Source organism: Phasianus colchicus, chromosome 3 (assembly GCF_987193195.1).
Source record: "Phasianus colchicus chromosome 3, bPhaCol1.hap1.1, whole genome shotgun sequence".
NCBI lineage: Eukaryota > Metazoa > Chordata > Aves > Galliformes > Phasianidae > Phasianus > Phasianus colchicus.
This window is the reverse complement of record NC_143438.1, coordinates 5,941,903-5,955,120: the sequence shown is the minus strand read 5'-3', so window position 1 is coordinate 5,955,120 and position 13,218 is coordinate 5,941,903. Positions and strand designations below refer to the sequence as shown.

The following is a 13,218-nucleotide window of genomic DNA, read 5'->3' as shown; positions in this document are numbered from 1 at the left end:
ACTTTTTACCAAGCCCATATTTCTATAGATAAGGAACTCACCCAGGGCACATTCATTACATCCCAGACTGACTCTATCTTAAATTCTTTAATGATCTCCTCTGCACTGGTGAACACCAGGTGCACTGATGTTTCACCTCTGATCAGTTTGTTTAATACCTGGACCAGGAAGGTTTCCTCAGTGCACTCTAAGAGTCTCCTGGATTCCTTTCTACTCACCTTGTTACTTTCCCAGCAGATGTCCAGGTGGTTGAATTCTCCCATCAGGATGAGGGCCTGTGAGTGTGATGCTTCTTGAGGATGGAGCAAGAAAGCTTTATCTATTGGACCCCCTTAATCAGGTGGCCTGTAGTAGAACCCAATCACCAGATGTCTTTACTGATTTGGTCCTTGATTTTCACCCACAGACTTTTAATCTGCTTATGGCTGTTTTACAGAGGCATCTCTTCAGAATCTATCCATTATTAGCAAGAGGGCAACTCCCCTGCCCTTCCTTCCCTGTCTATCTCTTCTGAAAACCTTGTCATATACCACAATATACATACCTTAAAATGACAGTAGAATAAAAGCCCCTAGATGGTAGAAATCCCACCTAAAAAATATACTGGTAGTGTTTCTATTTGTTGTGTTTTCTGTAAGGAGATGGCCCTAGTTTTTATGTTTTGTGATAAATCTAAAGGATTGTAGAACTAGTTGTGGAGGTTTGTGAAAAAATCAATACTGCATATGTTGCTGTTTCTGCAAGAAGAATTTTAACATTATATCTTCTAATACTTTTGGGAACTGAAACTGTAGCCTTAACAGAATATGACTTTGTTATATCCAAAGACAAATGTGTGCATAAACTCTGCACATAAAACAAATGCTCAGTTCTACATCTCTCCCAAATCCTGCAGGGTCATCTACAGATCGTACAAGCTTATTTCATTTTTACAGAATTTGGTTTTTCTTTACATACATTCTTTCCTATTCCTGCTGTGGAACCAGATGGAAAGCACCGTGATTTCTGCTTCAAGACAAATATTGTTAGCCTCCAAAAAATCCACCAGACTGCCACCTTACCTGCATGTATCAAGGTCTAATGATTGTATGTACTTCTGGAAAAATGTTTTAGATCAGTCCACAGATTTATTGTACAGACACTTCTAACTATATGCATATGTGGAAAAATTCCCTACCAGGGAGGATGTTTGCATGCAAACACGTTTTGGAGGCTTACTCCATATAATGGCTGTCAGGTTCAGTGAAAGGTAGAGGGAATATTAATAGGTCATTCCATGTTGATTTGTAATGCTGTTGTCAGAGCAAGGTTCTACTGAAAGAGTGAAACGAGTTACCTACCTTCAGTTGATCTTTTGTTGCTTCTGGGTTTTATTTTGTGCTCATAGAGTATCAGCTGATCTTAGCACATTTGCAGGTGAACTTAGCCAGGTTTTCCAGTAGGTCATGATACAGTTAGGATGCGTGATCCTAAGGTCAGTGTCAGAAAAATGCCACAGTCTTTTGTAAAGTCTGGCTATGATACTGAATTAGTGGAAGCTGGGGAATGGCTACTGCTCCCCTTCTAAAGCACGCTCCTGTAGACCTTAGGAAGGAACCAATTTTCAAGTCCTTGATTTGACATGGTAGTAAAACCTACTGATTTGAACGACACTGGGTTTGGCAAATAAATGCTGAAGAGAATTGCAGGTAGATAAATGTTTTTTGACTGTCACATTTATAATCTCACTGAAGTGCTAATGGATATTGTATGAACATAGCAAGTATAGGTGAATTTCCTGTCACTTTGATCAACTGTTGAAGAACCTGAAATATATTTGTTTCTTTGGCAAAGTCTACTTAAAAAAAATAGAGAGAGAGAGAGAAATTTTAAAAATGTGATTTTAATTCAGAATTTTAAACATTTAGCAATTGTGTTGCCTTATCTTGTTTTAATCTTAGCTATATTAATGTAGTGTAGTATCTTGGCAAGATAAGAATTACGTGCCACATTCCATTGAAGATGTTTGCCACAAGCTGCTCTAAAATTTTTGGAAAAGGCTTCATCAAAAAGAGAAGTCATACATAATTCCCTCAAGGTGTCATCTCTCTAGGTTGACTCTGAAAAAATGAGTCCTATAGCCAGACCTTGTTCCACCAAGATCCAGCTTGCTTTCAGTCAGGTCTGAGATCCTACCCAGGTGTTTTATCAGAACATGTGGTAGAACGACAAGGGGCTCCTTTGTAGATGTGACTAGATGAGTTTAATGGTGTCTGAAAATATAAAAAATAGATATTTCAGCTACGTAAAAGAAACAGTACAAAATAGTGTTGTGATATTCTATTAGAGGTCTCTAGCTTAGGAACTAACTTGCTACATATGAATCCAAAGAATATTTTTCAAATAGTGTTAAGGACAACCTGAGAGAGAGGTATGAACGATAGCACAGCCACAGACCCTAACTTCCAAGCCTACATCTAGCAGTCACTATGGAGCTTGGCCAGTCAAAGGGACAGGAAGAAAAAATATTTGTGTCAACTTTCTTTAGAAGTGTATAAGCAAAAACAAACCCACAGTAATCTGCTTGTCTGGCACCACTTTGGCAGCTGAAGCATGGATTCTGTTACCATAAGAAGTCTATAGTTTCAACTGGGTCATGACAGTACTGCCTTCTGCCCGAAAACTTCAAATACACCTTTCTTGTTCAGCCTGAGACGATTATTTCTCAACAAGGTCCATAATTCTCAGGGACACCAGGTCAAGAGAGCAATATTCTTAACATTCCAAAGTTAAGAGAAGACTGGATCTAAGTTTTGCAGGACTTAAGGCAGAAAATAATGGCTTCTTTGTCAGACTGACCACTATGCTGTAAGATTTTACATAGAGCATTTACTGTTGCTAACTAGCTAATGACCCAATTTTACTCTCCTGTTATTTTTATTGCAGTACAACACAGAATCTGCCAGCTCTAGAGTTTGAGTGAGGAGAGATTAGGATCTCTCCATTACTTCAATGGCTGCAGAAAACAAAGTGTTTCCATCAACTATCACTTAATTTAGTGGATGCACACTGATCTCCAGTGGAGAATTTTGAAATTATAATCAATATGAAGATACCACAGAGGAATATTAATAAACCTCTTAGGAATTAGAAATATACTTAATGAATCAGGAGGTTTGGTAAATATTACCACATGTGTGCAGCGGGAGCTGTCTGGATAGCTGTGGTTGCAGTTCCACATAGTTCCTAAATAGCCTGCAGAATAAAAAGGAAAATGGCTTTAGTCATTATTATTGAAGGGTCTGCACATGGGACTAAATAAAATGAAGTTGCAACAGCATATAAAACTGAGAATGAAGCTCTTCTTGTTTATCTTAAATAATAATAATAATAATAATTTGATATCCAAGCAAAACGTGTATGTTTGTATATGCAGTGGATAAAGACATGGGATGAAGGAGGGTAAATGAAAGTTCCAACAAAGACTAAGGAACACTTGTTCCAGAGGAAAAAATATTTCCCAACTGAAGGACTTGCACTGATATCTAAACCACTGCTTCACTCAGCCTTGTATACCTGGACCCTCATCAGCTTAAATCACTCAGGCTTCCAAGGTGGACAGCTTAATAATCTGAGCCACAGAAGGGCTGGAGCAGTTAGCCCAAGCCTATGCTGTATAAATCCAGTTTTGATACTGGGCCAGGCTTGCTGTGTGGCCTTCACCACATTCCCCAACTTTTTAACCTCGTTAGCTTCATTAAGAAAAATGAATGATATTTATCCAAGGTCTTTGCAGGAATGTTATAATTAACTAATGTTTAAGGAGACCTAATGCAATCTCTGTACCAAGCAACACCCTCACCCATCAAGCAGCTGGGGATTTAGCAGTATGCCCTCACCCAGAGCAGCAACATCATTTTGTGAGCAGCCTCTGCACAGCCATATGCGTGCCCCTGTTGAGGTGCTGTGTCTGAAAAATAAGGGCAGTAATGGGCTGACAGCTCCCATCTGTATGATTTAGGTAAAGCAGGTGTGTTAGCAGTTTCACAGCTGTTTCAGTAACCATGCTACCTTGCTGGGGGGAAAGCAGACAGCAGGAAGCAGAGGGAGCTGGCTGCCATTAGGGGTTTGGCTAGGTGACCTCTGAGGCCTTTCCAGCCTGAGGGTATTTGTGATTGTATGATTTGATACATGTGAATATAAGCTGCGTTTTAGAGGTGTAATTAGGAAACGAAGAGTAGGGGTATAATTCTGTGACCAATTATTTCATTTAAACAAGTAGTATCCAGCATTTTTGGCTGGATTCTTTTAACATTTGAGGAGGATTACATACAACAGTGCTTTTCTTCTCCCACCATAGAAACTACACAAGGTTTGGAGCTTCTTGGAAGTGTGCTGCTCTCGTGCTCCGCTCTATACATGTAAGGGTAAATCTCCATGTGCAAGCAGAATGGTGTCAGCAGGGTCTGACTGCAAGAAGAGCTTGCCCCTGTAAACTTGTGTGCAGCCCTTGGATTGCAGATTGAGCAGATGGATGGTTATCATGCCTTGATGATGACGATTTTAAAGGCATAAGCAGTAGGAAGAATAAATTTGTTGAATGCTTGAACTCTTTGTGCTCTTTGGTGCTGTGCAACAGGCAATGCTTAAAAATAGAATCCACTTCCCTCTTGCAGCCCCTTTCTTGGTGATTCTTCAGAGGGATGAAGCCATGTTCAGAGCCCATTGATGAGTGGGCAGCTGGAACCCAGCAGGGAGAGCAGGAGCTTTGATGGCAAGCTTGAGAGGCTGCTGGCAGGACATCTGCCCAAAGGCAGGAAAGAAGGGGGGAGGAGGGAGAAAACTGAAAAATAACCACAAAGAAAACAACCTCTTTTTTGAAATTGGAAACTTTAAGGAGATTTATGAACCTTTGGGTTTATGAAACCACTCAGTGCTTTGGAGTTTGCTGCTGGACAAATCTGACAGTTCAAAGCATGGTGGTTGTTTCTCTCCATTTCAAAAAAAAAGAAAGAAAAAAGCCTTTTAGAATAGTTTAATTTCAAATGTGCATTGATCTTATAAAACTCACACTTTGAGTTAACTTGTAAAAATCAGGGAGAGTCAGGGGGAGAAGCCTGTTGCCTTTTAAATGCAGAGTTACTGTTGGTGATGTGCACTCAGGAGTCCAGCCCGTGAACTCTGCCTTTGCTGTCTGCTTAATGTCCTCACGGGAGCCCTGTGTGACCTGGGGTGTGTTTTGACAGTTGGTGACCCCTTGATCCCTGCTCCATACAATGTTTAGGCTGGGGAAGCCCAAGAGGATCTCTCAGACATGACAGCTCATGGCTCCTGGCTGCCTGCACCCGGCTTAGCTCGGCACCTTTGTTTATTTGTGTCCTGCTTTGCTGCCTAGCTGGCCAGCCTGTGACACTCATCTCTGAGCAACCTTCTCCTTGGCCTGCAGCCTGGCATCCTCCCACCTAGGGAATAAAAGGGCCTTGTGCCCTTATGGGGGGAGACGAAGGGAGAAGAGTGCTTCATGCTACCTTCAGGATCGAAGCATAATTCATCTGCATGAGTCTCAAGGCAGAAAAATACATTTTAAGCTCTGTTCTTGCCATGCTGGGGCCTAATATGGCATTTCCTGTTAGAGAGGGTTTCAGAGAGCTAAACAGTTTGTCCTGCACTAAAGCTGCATCCACAGCGCTTTGCTTTTCTGTGGCAAAGCATCTTGATCTTGTTTCTTCTGCATCCATCATTTCAAAATATTGTGTTAATTTCTTCAGATAATATTCTTGTTCTGAGTTAGTTTGCAGTAAGTTTTGTAAAAAATACATATAATTTCCACTGCTTTGAATAGCTTTGGAAGCTAGGTGAGCCTCTGCTTCCTTGCTGATCAGGCAGGTATTAAACTGGAAATAACACTATTTTGGAACAGTGCACTTAACTCTAAAAATCAAACTTAAATTGTTACATTATAATTGTATACCTGATAATGTACTATAAAAGTCTTCGTACACAACAGAGTATTGAGCTTAATGTTACATTCTTCCCAAACTCACACTAAAGTGTTTATAGAATGTGGAGGATACTGACCTTTGAAGATGGCTGAGGTAAACACTGCTTTAAAAATGTGTATGAATGTCTGATAGTCTCAGTTTTATAGCTGGGAAAACACAGCATCTCTTTTTTGTTTCTTCTGATAATTCTTCCTTGACATGCCAACCTTGTAGCATGAATAGAAGTTTTCCAGTTACAGTCTGCTTCAAAGGCTAACATCTTGTCTATGGCAGGAGATGAAGTAGTCATTACAGTTTAAGCCAAACTGGAGATTTTTGTCATTTCTGGGCAAAAATGAATAAAGCTGGTGGAGCTCACTCCTGTAGACCAGGTAAGAAGGCTTAAATAGCCAGGTTTTTTTCCAGATTTACCCTGTCACTCTTTACCCTCCAGTCAAAGGTCACACTTTGGAGTGTTATCTTGTCCTTTGGCTTGCTAACTCCTACAATTACCCCATCTACCTCAGCACAGTTTGAATTTCACCAACTTGAAACTTAGTCCCTAATTGCCAAGATGCATGTGTAGAAAAAAAACTGTGACTACGAAAGAAGGCTTAAATGGCATGAGTTCCATTTTTTTTTTTTTTTTTTTGAACACAGTGGTAGTATTAATTCACATGCTCACTCTATGTTTTCGATATCTCTTGGCAGCTTGCAACTCTTGAAAGTATTACGTGTTCTCTCCTTTTTCAGAATAAATTCAAGTTTTGCTGTTTGCTCAGTCTTACACCAAAAGTCTGTGACAGAAATAAAAGTTATTTCTCTGCAGTAACACAGTCCATAGTGAAAGAACTGAACTGGTTTGAAGACCTGGGATAAATTCCTAATTCTTTCATAACACCTGCATCTTCTTAGGGAGGTTATTTTAGTTTCTAATAGAGTTCTCTATCTGCAGAGAAACTGATCTTATTGTTCTGCCCTGTAACCTTTGTTTTGCTAATTAAAACTGCTGAGTGTGTATTTTTAGGATCACTCTTTTTTTCTGGTGTGCGATGCTTAGCACACCAAGGTTATGACCTCATTCAGTGTCACACTCCTGATATTCCTAGGAATTGAAAAGGATTATCCCCTCAGGAGAGCTGAGGAAAGGGAAGGGCAAGGAATCAATAGGAGTTAGAAGGAAAGGTAATCAAAAGACCTATGTATATCCCCTTCTAATTCCTTGCTTTATGTGAATCTCAGGTGATCTCTAGACACAGGCAGAAAGCAGGTATTCATTTTGGAGGTCAGATTACAGGCAGATAGCCTTTTGATCCTTTCTTTCTCTAATAAGAATGGCTTGCTTCTTATAACAGAGACAGCAAAAGTTAATTTTACCTGTGCTGCTAATACCTTGATCCAGTTCTGCTCACCTTGTTTGCTTAAGAACAGTTACCCTTCTCAGAAATCTATGAATTCCCTGTGGGCACATATTTCCTGCAAAACAAAAGTTAAGTGGTTATACCTTTTCACGTTTGCTTCTGGGACAGAATTGCTCATTCCAGTGCTTGGAATTATTGAAAGTATTTTGTGAATCTGTTTGGTGTAATAGTTTCTTATTTAAGTTGTGGTTCTACAGGAAGAAATGTTCCTGCCATGTCCAATTCTAAGGAGTTCAAGGTGGAATAAAACTGAGAAAAAAGTAAAGGGAAAATTGATCAGTGTTGGAAGAACTACTCACAGCTTCTGTGCTGTCCTCCTAAAATGAAGTTCCTGTCTATTCAGTTCTAGAGAGAGGTTTGTCCTTTGATTCCATAGGTCCAAGAGTTCAGGCTCTGTTTATTCAGTTTCAGTCTCCTTGTGCAAGACTACTAGGAGCCAACTGTGGAAACAAATCTCTCAGCTGCTGGAACTATCAAGTAATCAAGATATTACTCAAGAGGCTAAAGCTCTTTTGACTTTCAACCTGGGGTCTGTGAGGTTGATGTGAAAGGATGTTTGCACCACCTGTGGCTAATTAACAAAGCCAAAGTGAAACAGAGCCCAAGAACTGTAATAATTAATTTCCATTTTGAAATGATGGACTATAACTTCTCTCCGCCTCATGGAACCCCCTTTCCCACATCCCATACAGAGAAAGAAAAAAAAATAAAAGAATAGAAACAACAGGCAGTAACTTTGTTGGGAACACATCCCCTTTGTTTTATACAGTAGAAATTGCCAACATGTAGCTGGAGGTTTAAATCAATAATGCGTATGTGAAAAGTGGTGAGAGGAGACATCTGAAATGAAAAAATGTACACATTCTGTCTCAAACCTTGAGAGCTGTTTGTTTCTATGATTTCCTTACAGGCTACTCTTGGGTGGTTCCTGGGACAACCACGTACTGATGATTCTCTTTGAGATCTAGATGTGGTTTAGACATACCTTGCAGGCAGAAAAATATGTACCACCTTGCTATAACACACTATGTATTGCTGTAACATGTTGCTATATTAAAGAGTAATGAAAAAATATAGAAAATATTTTTATATTACTATTTATTATATTTCATCTATTGTTTATTAGCTGGCTTTACAGAAGCAAATACTCATTCAGTGTTTACAAACAAAATATTGGAAAGCAGTTGACAACGCAATTCAAGATCAATGCACAATATGTGCTTACGCAGTAGATAGAACTATATGGATCATAAAACTATGTATGGCTTTCCTTTGTCCACATGTGTCCATAGTTACCATTGCATATGGGAACATGTCAAAGAGCTTTGCTCAGCGTGATTCTGGTGTGTGGACTTAGTAAAGATCTTACAGAATTGGAAATGATGAGTTAGAAGACACAAATTTCATTCTCTCTCGGTGAAATAAAGAAGGAAAATTACATGAATCTGTACCAAGAACACTGAACTATGGACTAAACAAAGTATGATGGATATCTAGAATTTCCCAAGTGTATCTTATCACTTTCTCACAGCTATACTGATTGCCATCAGTTTGTCTGAATTATTTGCCTTCTAAAAGGATTTTCATTGCAACTCATCTAGTCCCCTTCCCTGCAGTCCCTTCACCTAGTGCTCACATGATCCACCAGAAACCATCTCATGGAGTCTTTGAACTTGAGTTAATGGAATACGACCTTGAAAAAAATGCAACTTATTTCCAGCACTGAAATATCCTAGAAATTTGCTTTGATTGTTACTGAATCTAGCACAAGGTGTCTGTGTTTTGGTTTTGATCCTCTTTGTGCATCATAATACCCACGGTCACCTGTGGCTGATGTGAACTACATATGCATTTACATACTATACCTGAAGTATGGCTTTCAGTGTATACTGTTTAATAAAAAGGAATATTTGTGGATGTATACCATAGAGGAGCAGATAAATACAAACCAAAATACTGTTCTCTATTTCTTCTTTAGATAATAATGCTCATTAAACATACTGAAGGATCATTTAACTCTGTCTCTACAACATCTAGCTTGACCTTGATAACAATGCACTAAGCCCTCAGTTGCCCAGTTCTCTAGAATAAGCAAGTGTAACACAAATTCAAGACTGCTGAGCTTTGAGCATTGAATTGTAGGAATTTGGCGCTCTCATTTAGCTCTGTTCTCAGATTTGCCAAATTAAGAAAGATAGTTTCTTTTCTTACAGTGGGTACATTTGGAATGTCTTTGGAAAACTATATACAGAAAAATTGTATCTGTGTGTAGGTAGTACATAAAGGATTGTGAAGTTTTATGCTTATATGTATTGATTTGACAAGAAACTTGTTGCACATACAGTGATGTTCTGAATTGGCAGAGAGTCTGTGTGACAAATGGGAACTACTTTTTCAGTAAAAAGCTTTCTTTTCAATCATAACTGATTTAGTTTGATCAGTTCAGAAGTCTGTTTACCCTACATACACATATTAATAAAATAGGCTAGTAAAATTTAACTGTGTCTGATGAAATGTAATTCTATAAATCCTAATGCAGTCAAGGTAAAAGTAGACTTTATTCTCTGCTTTTGTTTAAATCAGGTAAGCAGAGCTGAAATTTTCTAATTGTAGTTAGTGGCTGATGGTGAAATATTTAGTAACATCAGGCAGGTCTCTTTCTGTCAGGTTTCTCTCTGACGTAAACTGAAATTATGAAATGGCTGGATGTGAAGTGTAGGGTGAAATTAAGCTGCCTCAGTCCTCTGAAAAGAAAAAGAACAAAGCATTTAGCTAAAAATCCATAAAATTGTCATCAAAATATTAAAAAAAAACAAAAAAAAAACAAAAAAAAACGACAAAATCACATACAGATTGGTTCTCCTCAACACTTCCTCCCAGAAACATTGGTAAACTTCAAATGCTTTGCTGCTGTATATATGTTGCTGTACAAAAGAACAGAGATGTACTTGCGAAGAGAATTTGCAAATGACAAAGAATAGTGTTTGCAAACCATCTTTTTCCAGAAGAAATGAATCTGTTGGAAGTTTTGAAAGGTCCTGAGTTGAAAAGTTTGAGCAACATAGGTTCATATTAAAGTGGTTTTTATTCTGAAGTTTTGTTCTTCTTACAAGGCTTGGAAATGGGACATCACTGCACTTCACTGAGGCTTATCCACTCACTATCACAACTGTAAACTGTGTGTTTTTTTGCTTTTTTGCATGGCTGAATTGGCCATGGCTGGACTGAACTGGAATTTGATGTTTTCTATGAGACACAGTATGGCAACAGAATGTAAGCTTTCATTGCACAACAGTAAACTTTGTGGGAGAAACCTTTTACGCCCATCAGGATATTATGACTGCTTCCTATTCTAGGCATTCAAAACAGACACTACTATGCTCTCATGGGGCCCCAGTACAAGAAGGACATGGACTTGATGCAGATTCCAGATGAGGCCACAAGGGTGATCAGAGGACTGGAACAGTTGTCCTGTGAAGAAAAGCTGAGAGAGCTGGGCCTAGAGAAGAGAAGACTCTGGACCCAAAAGGAGGCTACAGGAAAATGAAGAGGGGACTCTTTTGGGATGAGTAGTAATAGGACTAGGGGGAATGATTTTGAACTAAAAACAGGGAGATTTGGATTAGATATTAGTAAGAAATTCTTTATTGAGGATGGTGAGGTACTGGAATGGGCTGCCTAGAGAAGTTGTGGGTGCCCCAGCCCTGGAGATGTTCAAGGCCAGTCTGGATGGGGCTCTGGGCAGCTCAGTTTTGTGAGAGGTGTCCCTGCCCATGGTAGGGAGTTTGGGACCAAATGGTCTTTTTAAGGCCCCTTTCATCTCAAACAATTCTGTGATTCCATTTTGTGTTTCTGTATCCTTAATCTGTATGAATTCAGTAATACATGCCATATGTTGGTTACATTTCCTCAATGACATGTGGTATAAGTAGTACTAAGCCCATGTGTTCAGGCTCAGAATAATTTCATCTGGTTTCTGGAAAGCTGTCTGTGATATGCATCATTTCAATTGAGAATGTGATAATGATTAATAACGTGATTTAAATATTTTTCTTTTAGTTAATAGTATTTCAAATCTTTGAATAATTGGAGTTGATCTAAATTGTCTATACAAAAAAAAAGAAAACTGATCACCTGCTGAACATAGTCTTCTCCCCTTTTTTCTTTCTCCCATCTTCTCTGGAGAGGTTTGCTAACTAACCATTGACATGATGGTATTGTTTCATCATATTTCTAAAAAGACAATAATAAATTCTGGTCATTAACACGCCTCTGAAGTGCTCGTATAAAACTGCTGTTAGGAAACTTACGTTGTTATGATGCTACCTGCATTTGCTTCCAATCTGAATACAAATTATTGACCTACAACTGCTTAAAAGAAACCAAATCCCTCTAATCACTTACAAAAATTCAGAAGTCTGCTCTTAAATTAGAGGATTAACTGCTTAGGATTGATTTTGCATATGGAGCAGCAGGAGGAAAAGGGCATCCTGAGTCATGTAACTGGTCTTGTTTATCTCAGTAAGAGAGAGAGGAAAATTTAATTTAGTGCATGCAATTTAGCATGCAAAAGGTCAAACTGGTGCATGCCTGCAGGTAGTTAATCAGAGGAGTGTGATAATTCCCAAACAGTGCTAAGCAATAGAAATGTAAATACTGGCCCCTGCTCTGTGAGGCTGATTTCAGCTGATAGTCATAAAACCCTTCTACTTATTTCATGACTCTTTTACATGATACAAATGCATTTATTTAAAGGAGAAGGTGTCTTTCTACCCTCGGTTCTTTTATTATCTCCAGTCAAGTTGGAACAGACTGTCAGAACAGGAGAGCATCTGGGATGGGATGTGTCTAGGGTGGATTCAAATTTGGTTTTAGTCTAAAAAAATTTCTGACACATGGCATGTGCCATCTGACAGTGGAGAAAAGGCCTCAGATCAATAAGAGTTTGGAAAAAAGGCCGTGGCTTTATCAGCGGAGAGCAGCTTGGTCATGGTGAGGGAAGTGTGTATGTGTAAAAGTCACTGAGAAGTCTTTTGTTAGAGAACACATTGCTCCTCTCCCCTCTGCTTTTCTCTTCACCACCCATATTTTTACATTCCCAATCAATTTAAAGTTTTGCTCAGCACTTTCAACTCAGTGCAGGCGGTAACAGAGTACTGTAGCACAAGTTAATTATTGTGCATTCTTTTCTTTTCAGTTTCCCAGATGTGTGGTGTAATTTGCCAAAAGATACCATTTGTCCCCATTTTCCTTTTGTAAATATACACTGAGCAGCTATTTTTTTTTTCCTTTTCCTTCACAAGGTCTCATAGAAAACTGCTTTCCTTCCAGCTTTCATCTACTTATATCTTCTGTTCTTGCAGTGCCACTCTCTTATGTCTACTGTATTGTATCCTATTCAGTACAACAAACCCCAATCCCAAAATAAATTGGACTCAGATTACTCTGCTAAGTCTGATTGGGGCTCTCTATATGTGGCAAGCTTGGAATTCACATTTCCCTTCCAGATGCCAGAAAATGGTGTAGGCAAGCAAAACCAGAAGATTGTAGAGGCTGTTGTACAAATGCAACTGCTTTCTTATTTAGCACAGTTAGTCACAGGCAGTATCTTATTTTCACTTCCCAAAGCCTGCCCTGGCTTCCAGGTTTGCTTCAGGGCATAAAGCTTTGATTCTGATCTGCAAACTCACGTGTGGTTTGGGTGCTCCCTATGAGTTTCTTACAGGGAGTGCTGAGTTGCTTCAGCTCAGACTGTATTTATGGTAAGTGGAAGGTAAGTGAAAAGCCTCCTTGGGAAGGAGGCTCCCCTCTCTTTGCAATGTGATAATATGTTTGAG

The 13,218-nt window shown here is 39.1% G+C and overlaps 1 long non-coding RNA gene across 1 annotated transcript; it reads right to left on the bottom strand.

The window, feature by feature from the left end:
• Positions 1-1,968: 1,968 nt before the first annotated feature.
• LOC149918380 (uncharacterized) lies at positions 1,969-3,901 on the bottom strand. Its single transcript, XR_016465411.1, has 3 exons — positions 3,879-3,901; positions 3,170-3,234; positions 1,969-2,252 (listed from the first exon to the last, which is right to left on the bottom strand). It is a non-coding gene; the product is annotated as an uncharacterized LOC149918380 (long non-coding RNA).
• Positions 3,902-13,218: the final 9,317 nt, after the last annotated feature.